General features: G+C 39.0%; 1 pseudogene; it reads left to right on the forward strand.

Annotated features, from left to right (window-relative positions):
• Positions 1–7,648: 7,648 nt before the first annotated feature.
• On the forward strand, positions 7,649–11,647 carry LOC127667430 (pleckstrin homology domain-containing family B member 2-like; annotated as a pseudogene).
• Positions 11,648–13,828: the final 2,181 nt, after the last annotated feature.

Here is a 13,828-nt window from a genome sequence, read left to right on the forward strand (position 1 = left end):
ATTCTTCAAGCTTCAGAATATTTTGAAACTCCATTCTCCATCTCAGATGGTATTTACGGATCTACATTCTTCATAGCAACAGGATTCCATGGACTCCACGTAATTATTGGATCTACATTCCTTATTGTCTGCCTTCTTCGACAACTAAAATTTCACTTTACATCTAAACACCATTTCGGATTTGAAGCAGCAGCATGATACTGACACTTCGTAGACGTAGTATGATTATTCCTTTACGTATCTATTTATTGATGAGGATCCTACTCTTTTAGTATAAATAATACAACTGACTTCCAATTAGTAAATTCTGAAAAATCCTCAGAAAAGAGTAATCAATTTATTAATTACTATCTCTATTAACTCTATCTTATCTTTTATTCTTATTATAATTGCATTCTGACTTCCTCAAATAAACATATACAGAAAAAGCAAACCCATACGAATGTGGATTTGATCCTACTAGCTCTGCTCGACTTCCATTCTCAATAAAATTTTTCCTTGTAGCTATTACATTCCTACTTTTCGACCTTGAAATTGCCTTACTTCTCCCTCTCCCATGAGCAATTCAAACAACAAAAACATCAACAATAATAATTTCAGCTATAATTTTACTTACAATTTTATCACTAGCATTAGCTTATGAATGAACTCAAAAAGGATTAGAATGAACTGAATAATTGGTAATTAGTTTAAATAAAATTAATGATTTCGACTCATTAGATTATGAAATATATTCATAATTACCAAAATGACATCTGTCTTCCTTAACCTCACATTAGCCTTTACTTTATCACTATTAGGCACCCTTACATTTCGCTCTCATCTTATATCCACACTTCTATGCTTAGAAGGCATAATACTATCCCTATTTATTATAACCTCTATGGCTACCTTAAATTCTAACTCAATAGTATCCATGCCAATCCCAATTACAATTCTAGTATTTGCTGCATGTGAAGCAGCAGTATTATTGGCTCTTCTAGTAAAAGTATCAAACACATACGGAACCGACTATGTACAAAACCTAAACTTACTACAATGCTAAAAATTATTATCCCATCATTAATAATTCTTCCATTAACTTGATTATCCCACCCCAAAAAAGTATGAACATATACAACCTCCTACAGTTTTTTAATTAGTCTAGTCAGCCTATCAATTTTATGACAAACGGACGAAAACTACCTAAATTTCTCACCTATATTTTCCTCTGACCCTCTATCTACCCCATTAATCATCTTAACAACCTGATTACTTCCACTGATACTTATAGCTAGCCAAAATCACCTAAAAAAAGAAAAAATAGTATACCAAAAACTATACATCTCTTTACTTTCTAGCCTTCAAATCCTATTAGTAATAACTTTTTCAGCAACCGAACTAATTATATTTTATATTTTATTTGAAGCCACCCTCATCCCTACACTAATCATTATTACACGATGAGGAAACCAAACAGAACGCTTAAATGCAGGACTTTACTTCTTATTTTATACATTAATTGGCTCAATTCCCCTTCTAATTGCTTTAATCCATATTCAAAATTTTACAGGCACTCTCAACTTTACACTTTTATCATTAACTGCCAACTCCCTCAACCCCTCATGATCAAATAATATTATATGACTAGCATGCATAATAGCATTCCTAATTAAAATACCATTATATGGGGTTCACCTATGACTCCCAAAGGCCCATGTTGAAGCTCCAATTGCAGGGTCTATAATCCTAGCAGCTGTTCTACTAAAATTAGGAAGCTACGGAATAATACGTGTCTCTATTATCCTTGATCCTCTGACCAAATATATAGCCTATCCTTTTATTCTCCTATCTTTATGAGGTATAATCATAACAAGTTCAATCTGCCTACGTCAAAGAGACCTAAAATCACTAATTGCATATTCTTCAGTCAGCCATATAGCCCTAGTTATCGCATCTATTATAATCCAAACCCCATGAAGCTTTATAGGAGCCACTATGCTAATAATCACACACGGATTAACTTCATCATTACTATTCTGTCTAGCTAACTCAAACTACGAACGTATCCATAGCCGAACCATAATCATAGCCCGAGGTCTACAAATAATCTTTCCACTTATAGCAACCTCATGACTAATTGCAAGTTTAGCTAACCTTGTTCTCCCCCCATCAATCAACCTAATTGGAGAATTATTTATCACAATATCACTTTTCTCCTGATCTAACTTCTCTATTATCCTCATAGGAATTAATATCATTATTACAGGCATATACTCAATATATATAATCATTACTACCCAACGAGGAAAACTAACTAACCATATAAATAACCTTCAACCATCTCACACACGAGAACTTGCACTTATAAGTCTTCACATTATTCCCCTAGTCCTTCTAACCATCAATCCAAAACTTATTACAGGGCTGACAATATGTAAATATAGTTTAACAAAACATTAGACTGTGAATCTAAAAAGAAGAACTTACCCTCTTTATTTACCAAGAAAGTATGCAAGAACTGCTAATTCATGTCCCCATGACTAAACCCATGGCTTTCTTACTTTCATAGGACAAAAGTAATCCATTGGTCTTAGGAACCAAAAATCTTGGTGCAAATCCAAATGAAAGTAATAAACATCATTACATCTTCTATCTTATCTATTTTCATTACAACATACGTGCCTTTAATCCCAGCATTTAGGAGTAGAGCCATGCAGATCTCTGAGTTCAAGGTCTACAGAGCATGTTCCAGGAGAGCCAAATTTAGGCAGTGAAGGGGTTGGAAAGTGTAAAGCTGGTGATAATTAAAGAGAACAAGGGGCCCATGTTCCAGAAGCAGCAAGCAGCAGAATTCCGGCAGTTTTGGCCACTTGTCTCTGGCTTTAGAGTCAAGAATAGAAGGGACTACTGGGACAATTGATGCTGGTTAGCTGGAGCTACCATATTATCAAGGATTAAGAAGAAGCCAGATCAATCCCCGGTATTCATGATGGCTCACAATGGTCTGTAACACTAATTCTAGAGAATCTGATGCTGTCTTCTGGTTTTCACGGGCATCCGGCATGTACATGGTGCATAGACGTACATGCAAGCAAAACACTCTTATTCAAAATAAGAAAAAAGAAAGAGTCTCCCAGTCATCTCCATCTCTGGTCTGGCTTTCCCTGCGCCCAGACTCCTAGAACTCACTGTCTTCTGGGTTTTATTTCTTTCTCTTTCTGCCAGAATCCACCCTGGTTTGGTCACCATGACAATAGGTGAAATACAATCTCCATTGCTCATGGCCTCTTGTCACGGAGCCCAGCACGTGCATTGCTGAGTCTTGTTTTTGTATTAGTTTAATGTTCCTGAGTCTGAAGTCAGCCACATCTGGACAAGGAACACACAGTCTGGTTGGGAACATTCCCTGTCAAAGCTCTCGGGTGTGTCTTCCCTGTGTATCTATGTACGTTTGCACACACATTTTTCCTTGTCTGCTTTGGAACACTGTGCAAACAAACTCTGCTTGTGTCACAGAAACCAAGGAGAAAAGAAGAAAGCCAAGCAGATCAGCTTATAGGCAAATTCTGCTTCGCAGAGATAGAGTTCAGTTTCTTGTCTCAGAGTAGGTATAATTTACACTTTCCAAAAGTTTGGCCAGCACAGCTAATAACAAAAGTTTGCTTTGTACTTTAGGATTATTTTTTTATTTTTATTTTTTTATTTTTTTATTTTTTTTAGCATGTTTAAGACAGAAGAGTTGTGTGAGAAAACTCAGACTTAGGAGTGAGCAGAGCTACAGTGTTGATTTTAAGCAAGGTTTTCTTAATGAAGCAAAAGGGATTTAATCATCATGTCTAAAGTAGAGGAGTACATTTTCCTCCACTGGGATCCTTTTAAAATTCTCTTTGTATCCCATTCATTTGGAAAGCTAGCTCAAAGTACGGTGTGACATTCATCTTAACATGAACTCAAAGTATCACAAGGTTCTTAACATTGAGTCCCACCAACACAGGCATATGTCAACTGAGTTCGTTTCCAAATTCTCTATGTAGTCACTAGAATGGAGGCTGTGTTTAAATGATTGCACAACTGTGACTTGCATCCTCTGAAGGAGCAGCTAGTGCTCTTAACCACTGAACCATCATCTCTCCAGGCCTGAGAATTTTTTTTCTAGAGGCAGGACCTCACTCCATAGTCTGGTCTGGCCTCAAACTTGTGGGGAGACTCCTGCCTTGGTCTCCTTAGTGCTGGAACAGTAAGTGTGTGCTACCACCCCCAGTTGAGCTTCTTTCTTTTTCAACGTCCCTGCATGCTTTAGCAGCCTCAGTCCTTAGCCAACATGGTTCAGAACTTCAAAGAGCCAAGCCAGATCCACAGGAGCCCCACGAAGAAGGTGATGATACAGGGGAACATAGGTTATCACAGGCAAAGATCTAGACAATTTTTACTAGATGTCAAGAGATAAAACTCTGGTATGGATTCCTAGGCTGGCTTGTAAACTGGGATAATGTGATAATCCCAGGTCTTCACAACAACGTCTCAGCGGCCAGAATATGAGGCTCACACCTTTGGGCCACAAGATGCTTTATTTTATTTCCTAGTGACATGAAAGGGAAACACAGTCTCTCCTTTCTCCATGTGCTTTACAGCATTGCTGTCCACAGTAAGAACTCCAAGAGCGGGACATCTTGGAAAGCACCCTACCTCCAGCCAGAAACTAGCTTGCTCTAACAGCTTCAGACTAGCACACAGAGAGGGAGCTTCATTCAACTTGGAAATCAGGAATCCTGGCCAAGTCTTTCTCCTGTGACAAGTTATTGACTTGAACCTCAGATCATTGTTTATTAAATTTCCCTAAAATATTTTTTTAAAAAAGAAGAAGCCAGATCATTGGGGTAAAATCTTCTGGAAAGTGCTTTCTGGGAGCATAAAGAAGCTGTGTTCTGTATATTGGCAAGGATGTACCTTATGATGCGGTGGACTTAGCGATATATAAGAATCACCCAGATGGTACTAGTTTTGAAGGTATAAAGGGGGTCATGGAGAGCAGCTGATGATTGATATCATGAGAGGCCAGGGAAGCATGTAGGTGAAGGTGCAGCCTCATTTGAATTTGATGGCCCAGGACTCAAGGAGTTGTGCAAAGAAGTTAAGGCTTGGCACCATGAAGGGAGCCTATAAGAGGCTACTGGTAAAGCATAGTTGCAGCAGAAGACTCCAGTGAATTGGAGATGCCAGTACCGTGGGATGACCACCAAGAACAGCAGCAGTGGAGTAGATTCAATCAGAGCCTAGAGTAGTGCTAAAAAAGAGACTTGAGCCCTGTGGAGGAGCCCAGAGATCACGTATAGATCCCAGACACTGTAACAAGAAGTTGAAGTTGCCTTGGATACCCCAAGATAGTAGTGATGTCTGAGAAGTGGGATACCTGCTGAGGAAATCTGCTAACAGAGTGGAACCAGCCAAAGAGAAATAATTGTGTTGCAATCTACAAAGCAAAAAAGAGTTGGACATCAGACATGGAGATGTAGAATTTTGGAGTTTGCCCACTGGCTTTTGGTCTTGCTTTTTTCCAGGATTTCCTTACAATGTCATTTTGGTATGGCAATATATGCCCTGTGATGTTGGTACTATGCTATCTGCTTTTTGATTTTATAGGGGATTACAGCTAAGAGATTGCATGAATCTCAGAAGAGACTTTGAACTTTGGACTTGTAACATTATTGAAACTGTTACAGAGTATGGGACTTTGGAATTTGGACTAATTGTTTTTTTTTTAAATTATCCTATAGGTAGGTATGCCCCCCATAGACTCATGTGTTTGAACAAGCCTATAGTGACCAGAATGCAGAATGTGGTGGTTTGAATATGCTTGTCCCAGGGAGTAGCACTATTAGGAAGTCTGCCTTGTTGGAGGATGTGTGTCACTGTTGGGGGACTTTGACACCTGTCTCCTAGCTGCCTGAAGACTGTCTTCTCCTGTCGGCCTTCAGATCAAGACGTAAAACTGCTCCTCCAGGGCCCTGCCTGCCTGGATACTGCCCTGCTTCCTGCCATGATGATTATGGACTGAACCTTAGAACCTGTAAGCCATCTCCAATTAAATGTTATCCTTTATAAAATTTTTTTTAAAAATGCAGTACTAAAGGTAAAATATATAATATTTATAGTTTATCAAGGATTTTTTAAATAAATGTTTAGTTGGATTTCACATACACATATAATTCAAGCAATAGAATATAAACTGAGAGAAAGCATCTACAAATTGAAAATAATTTTTGAAATTAGACCATTTTAATGAACTAGTAATCATGTAAAATCATCATAAAAAGAAATCCTATGATATGTAAAAAGGAAATATACACCATAAAGTAATGTTTATTCAGCAAAGCAAGAGGAGCCTTAACACTTATGTAATATGGTCCAATCCATCAAATAAATAAACAATTCTATGAGCTCTGTACAGAGGGATAGGAATCATTTGATTAAACTCAGGAATTTATAAAAAGTAATACTGAACATATAAAAGGCTGTTTTTGTTTTTTATTGATTTTGTTTGTTTGTTCGTTTGTTTTTACAAATTTTCAACAAATAATCAAACTCAAAGGAAAATATTGGATGTTTCCCTTCTGAGTGCGTGGAAAAAATGGATAACTACTTTCACCATTTTCTAGTTTTTCTCAAAAGAACATGGTCAATGATGTGAGAAAAGAGAATGTAACTAAGATGAAAAGATTTTGAAAAAAAATAAACACTATGTGCAAACAAATTTGAAAAAGAATCTGTAGATAAATCAGCAGAATTAATGAACTTATTTAGCAAGGTCATTTATATCAAAGCAATATTCCAAAATACTTGACATATTAGTAAAAACTAATTTAAAAAGAAAAAATTAAGATAAGCAATGTAATTTAGAATAGTGCTGGAAGCACTATTTTATTTTAAATATTTATTTTAAACTGTAAATATGAGAAGTTTTTTTTAGAAAGGTCAAACATTATGAAAATGCAAACATATAAAAATGAAGGGACAGGATACCCTCATGACTCAGAAAACTGAATGTTGAAGTGGTAGCTTTGGCAGTCTTAAATTCTTTTAGATTGTAGAGAATGAAATTCACTAAATATATAAACTCAAATAACCTATATTCCAAAATCCAAAAAAGATATTGTAGGAATGACAAATTATAGTTAATATTATTAATGAGTTTAGGTGAAAATATAGACAAATCAAGAAATGCATAAATAAAATGAACTAATTCAGAATCAAGTCAACCTATGAAATGGAGGCATAGTTTCTATAATCTTAATGATAAATTACAACATAAGAAAGCAAAATGTGAGTGGCCCCTGGCTCTGGAAAGACTCAGTGCAGCAGTATAGGGGAATACCAGAACAGGGAAGTGGGAAGGGGTGGATGGGGGAATAGCGGGAGGGAAGAAGGCTTATGGGACTTTTGGGGAGTGGGGAGCCAGAAAAGGGGAAATCATTTGAAATGTAAATAAGAAATATTTCGAAAGCAAAATGTAAAAGATTTATGTGGTCTTCTCAGTAGTTAAATATATTTGGGACAAGTTAAACTTTTGATGAAAACTAATAATTTCAAGGAGTAGTATTGAAAGTGCAGTGGAAACTTCCAGAACTCTTGAGGTTGACCCTAGCAAGGACTTCTAGGAAAGGACACTATGGTGCCTAAACCAGCCATATCTGTAACCAGGCTAGACTCCCAGTGGTAAGACTTGGACACCAACCCAGCCACAAAAATCTGTGACCTACAATTTCTCCCGCCTGCAAGATGAGCTGGGAAAATGGTGGCTCAAAGTTTGTGGAAATATCTCACCAATGACTGGTCTAACCTGAGCTCTATGCCATGAGAGGAAGCCTATTAGAAGATCCTGCTATTTAAATGTCATAGTCTACCCTGTCTGGACAGCTCCCCTGAGCTTGGTATAAAATGGAGGATTCCTTTCCCACCAGGACTTTCTCTTCTCTATCATATCTGGTGAGCCCAAACCTGACATACTCCCTGAGGAATGTCAAGTAATTCTTGGTACATTACAGGTTCAACTTCCAGGAATGCCTCTGTATCTAAATGAGGTATCCCCAGAACCTTAAGACTCAGCCAATTAAACTTTCCCACTCTCTATGGTTTATATAAGCATTGTTAACCCTGAGTAAAGAGAACAGGCATTTCACTGAATATCATCTAAGAAGTATGTATCACTGGATATATTTAAGAGAGCTGTGCCATTGAATATTATCTAAAAGAGCTATAATACTAATATTTTCAGAGAAGACCTTCTTCCTTTGGTATTCACTGCTGGACTAGGATCCTGCTGACACACCCGTTATGGATTCGGACTCATTCTTTCCCTACCTGTGTACAGTGATGCCTAAACACCCCAAGGGAGAACACAGAAAACTGAACCCAGCTCCACTGCTCCATACTTCTGTGTATGGCATAGAGCAATGCCTAGACAACCTCCCCCCCACACCCCCTTAGGAAAGAAATTGAAAACAGAACCACAAGCTCATTCTAGACACTACCTAGATCACCAGTATCCAGAAGCTGAATGGCTCAGACACCTATGGTACAACCAAACATATTGGGAAAAAAGATAGTTAATGAAATGATTTCTAATGATACTTTTCTATACTTATAGAATCGGTGCATAGCCCATTCATAAACCTCTTTGCTTATGATCCATCCCACAGACGAACATTAGGCAGAGCTCTGGAAACTCTGAAGAAAAGAGCTTGGAGAAAGATTGTAGGAGTCACAGGGGTTGCAAACACCAGGAGAACATGGACCATAGAATTAACTAATTGGGGCTCCTAGGTACTCACAGAGACTAAAGCTGCAACCACAGAGTTTGAACCAGACTCTTTTCATACAAGATGTGCTTCTTTAGCTTGGGATTTTTTGTTGGATTCCTAACAATGGGAGTGAGTGTATCTCTGACTTTTACCTACTCTCAGGACCCTTTGGCTCCTTCTGGGTTCCTGGACCAACTCTGATACAAAGCTTTGGGTCTAGTCTTATTACATATGCTTATGCTGAGTTTAGATTATATTGCTGGGAGGCCTGTACTTTTTAAAAGGGAAACAGATTAACAGTGGATCTGTAGGAAAGAGGAGGTGATAGGGTTGGGATAAGGGGTGGCTAGGATATATGAGGAGCAGCAGTCTCAATTAACCTGGACCTCCAAGATCTCTCAAACACTAGACCACCAAACAGGCAGTATACACCAGCTAATATGAGGCCGCCAACACATATACAGCAGAGGGCTTCTGGGTCTGGGCTCAATCAGAGATAATGCACCTAACCCTCAAGAGACTGGAGGCCCCAGGGAGTTTAGAGGTCAGGTGGGGTGGAGGTTGGGAGGTGGGGACATCCTCATGGAGACAGGGTATGGGGAGGAGGTATGGGATATGAAACAGTTGGAGGGTGGACGAAAGGGGGTGGAATAAAATCTGGAGTATATAAATAAAAATTATGTGGTAAAATTTTTCATGCTAAAAACTACAAATATATTTAGAAGGAATGTGCAACATAGTAAAGGCTATATGACATGAAGAAGTATCACCATAACAAAGAAAGACATTTTCAGATATTTTGGTTTAATATATGGACAAACAAAAAGATGTTCCCTTTCACCATACATATTCAATATAAAACTACATGTTTTATCCAGTACAATTAAGTAAGAGGAAGAAATACATTTTCTGAGTTGGAAAGAAAACTAATAAATTTTTCCTGGTTGCAAATGATCTAATTGAAAAACCTGCAAATACCATGAAAATTATTATTAAATCTAATCATTTGATACAGTTGAATTACAGACTACAAAATAAATATAAAAAGTTTATTTTATATACATTAATAACAAAATACTTAAAAATAAAATTAGGAAAATAATCCATAATAATGTTTAAAGCAATTTGGTTTTTAGAACAAATTTAACTAAAATTATAAAATATCTTCACACTGAAAAATTGTAAGATATAATCGATCAATGAAGTCACCAGTAAATGTAAAGATAGCCTATTGTCACAAACTATCAATACTCAATATTATTGAAATATACAATCTATCCAAAGCATAGATTAAATGTAATTTTTACAGAAATTTCCATGATATTGTTCACAAAAATATAAAAATATCCCCAAATTCACATTTAGGCACAAAATTCTGGAATGATCATAGAAAAAACTTGAGCAAGGAAAAGACAAACAAAAACAAAACAATACAAAACAAAAACCATACTACCTGACTTCAAAATACATTGCACAACTTTAGCTATTGAAACAACATGGTATCAACATGAAAATAGGCACTTAGAATAATACAAAAATAAGTCCTTGTAGATTTTTTTAAATTATTAGATTGATCTTAAAAGCTTATGTAAATACAAAGAACCAAAAGTATTCCAGACAAACTTTGAATGAAATTGTGGTTGAAGAACTACTAATATGTCTCTGAGGCAGAGCTAATTGAGATAATATTGTATTGAGTTGTGTTTATGCCTGGATAGGAAAAAATGCAAAGCAAAACCAAATAAGACCTTCTGATGCTGGATAATAATTAAACAATTATATTCATGTTACTTATCACAAGGAGTCACAGCATTAAAATAGGGCAGGGATGATATTTTGATGTTGTAATCGCTAAATAGAATATGCACTTAGAAAAAAGCAGGGGTGGGAGATAACCCTGCCACACAGGCATAAAAGTCAAATTGCCAACAAATTTTATTTACAGGTAAGTGAAACATAGAGGAAAAGGCTTTAGTAGCCTTAAGATGATAAAATTGTGCATAAATGACACAAAGATATCATTCAAAAACAAATATTTTAATAAATTAGGCACTGTATTAAGAACTTTTCATAAGAATAAAATACACAGTTCTGGGCCAACATGACCACAGGTCACATTTCCTGTGTGGGAAGTTTACACGTGTTCCAGGCCAGGAATCTGGCAGGGGGCAGGGAGCCGGGAGCCACTTACCATCTCAACTGAAGAGTGCATGGTTACTTCAGCAGAGCACCATTCTGAAACATTGGAAGAATTGGTTCGACCTGTGGTCAGATGGTCACCTGATCTACTATGCTGACCAGACTCGGTAGATCATCGAGGGTAAGGTCCACATGCCTGTGGACTGCATCAGTATCCGCACCGGGCATGAGTGTGGGGACATCCACCCACCAGATGGGAAGCCCAGAGACTGTCTGCTGCAGATCGTCTGCCGAGATGGGAAGACTATCAGTCTCTGTACAGAGAGCACAGACGATTACCTGGCATGGAAGTTTACACTGCAGGATTCCAGAACGAACGCAGCTTACGTTGGCTCAGCAATCCTATCTAAAGAGGCTGCAGTGGCCTAGTTGCTGCCTCCCTACACCACCTATGCTACACCAACCCCTGAGGTCTAAGGCTAAGGTCCTTACTACAGTGGCGCATACCCCGCAGGAACTCAAGTTGTTTATGCCGCCAATGGGCAAGCGTACACGGTGCTTACCAAAACCCGTATGCAGTAGTTTATGGACAACATCCTGCCAATCAATACATCATCTGTGAATGGGACCGAGACAATGACAGTGACCTGGCTCTGGGCATGCTTGGGGGCTGGGGAGGGGGGCAGCCACAGGCATGGCCCTGGGCTCTCTTGTTCTGGGTCTTCTAGCGCCTTCAACATTTTCTGTGCATCGCTTCTGTTAGACCTGTGTGCGATAATTTGATTTGCAGGGCATTTCTGTTTGTGACAAGTGTCTCTAATAATAATTTAAGTAGTTCTTTTGAAGGTGGTAATCTAATAATTGTGACTGACCTGCATGGTACCACAAAGAAAGCCCACGGTATGCTGTGAGCGAGAGTGTGAGTCCTTGCGGGTACCAGCTTGCACCAAGTCTTTTGTAGGGACTCTTGGATGGCTTTAGGTAAACACACCCAAATAAACGGGCATTTTCCATTCAGTTAGGTGCAATATTGAATTGAGGGACGGCTTTCTTTGCTATGCCAATAATAACATTGCTGATGTGGGATGTGTGTAAGTGCGGTGAGAAAAGTCGCAGCTTCTTTAACTGTGGATTCTCAATCTAGACCTCGGCTACATGTTACCCTAGGAGTTGGTAACCCTTGTGACTCTTGCAGGGCTATGGTGTGAGGACCCCATAACCTACCCCTCGAAGCTCCTAGGTACCAGCAGGATTGGCTGCGCGGGATGAAGAGGGCCACCCCCAACCCCTTTAAAATATGCTACGGGAATCTGCCCAGTTTTATTTTCTTGTTATTCTTCTGTAAAGAAAGTATATGGTGAGGGGAATTGGGGAGAGCCTTATTTAGAATGTTTCTGTCTCAGGCCTTCTGGGGCCCAAGCTGCAACTCCTGGAGAGGCTCTTCTTCAACAGTGGTAACCCTGTCTACAGACTCTCAGGTTCTGAGTGAGAAATGGGATTGGGTAGAGCATTTCAGGGATTTGTTCTATTCCCTCATATTAGTGGGGGGTCCAGCCTTGTTCTCAGTCCTGATCCGCTCACGACAGAAGAGCTTAAAACATTTCTAGTCCCCAGACGTGTGACACTGGAAAGCTCACAGTCTGGCTTTCTGACAAAAATTTGTATTTACAATATTAGAGAATACATGTTCCACATTTTAAAAACTCTGTTCTTAAATGTTTTAAAGTTTCCAATTCCAGCTTTGTGACTGGCATGTTTTAGTTTCAAACAGTACCCCCTTTTCCCCCTTCACAAAGATGGGATGGCACAGTGAAGGCCCCGCCCTCTACTTTGCATAATCCTGTTTCTCCAGAGTGCTCCCAGGAAGCATGCATTCTGTCTGTGCCCAGCCCAGCGCATGCATGCTGCTTTGCCACCCTGCTGGGCAGCTCTCTCTTGGTCAGTTCAAGTCGTCAACAGATCTCCACGCGAGACAGTTTCCAAGTAGCAGAAGTGGCACCTACAATGCTTCCTTGCTACTCCTTGGGGACATGTTAGCACAGCCCATTTCCAGCTAATGTATGCTTGCCTTAGTCAGGGTTTCTATTCCTGCACAAACATCATGACCAAGAAGCAAGTTGGGGAGGAAATGGTTTATTCAGCTTACTCTTCTGCATTGCTGTTCATCACAAAAGGAAGTCAGGACTGGGACTCAAGCAGGTTAGGAAGCAGGAGCTGATGCAGAGGCCATGGATAGATGTTCCTTACTGGCTTGCTCAGCCTGCTCTCTTATAGAACCCAGGAATACAAGCCCAGGGTTGGTACCACCCACAAGAGGCCCTCCCCCTTGATCACTAATTGAGAAAATGCCTCACAGTTGGATCTCATGGAGGCACCTCCCCAACTGAAATTCCTTTCTCTGTGATAACTCCAGCCTGTGTCAAGTTGACACACAAAACCAGTCACTACAATGCTTGTTTGCCATTTCTGATGGATGGAATATGTGACAACATGGTGTGGATGCTGCATGGTGTCACTTTAATAAGCGTGACTCTGATTTTACATCCTGTGCTGTAATGCCATTTGCTCATAATGTCACCATTCATAAAGCTCTGTGCTTTACTCACAAAACACTAAAACTAGTGTTTAGTGTTATACAGGATTTTAATTCTGAAGTTAGTTACTGGCATTCCTAAAACCATTGAGTACTGAGTCATGTCCCTGAAGTACTTTTGAAACAGAATTATCTCCGACTGTCCCATGGGTGTGCCCTACCTAGCCCCTGCCCCCAGTGGGGTCATAGTTGAGTCCTATCATTTCCTATCACCAATTACTTGGTTACATACCCAGAATGGAATACATTCTCTGGCACCTTATTTCCTCACCCTTTTGGTGGCTTTTGCTGCATCGTTTTGTACCTCAGTCAGTTG

The sequence above is a fragment of the Apodemus sylvaticus genome, chromosome 17 (genome assembly GCF_947179515.1).
Source record: "Apodemus sylvaticus chromosome 17, mApoSyl1.1, whole genome shotgun sequence".
NCBI classification, from domain to species: Eukaryota; Metazoa; Chordata; class Mammalia; order Rodentia; family Muridae; genus Apodemus; species Apodemus sylvaticus.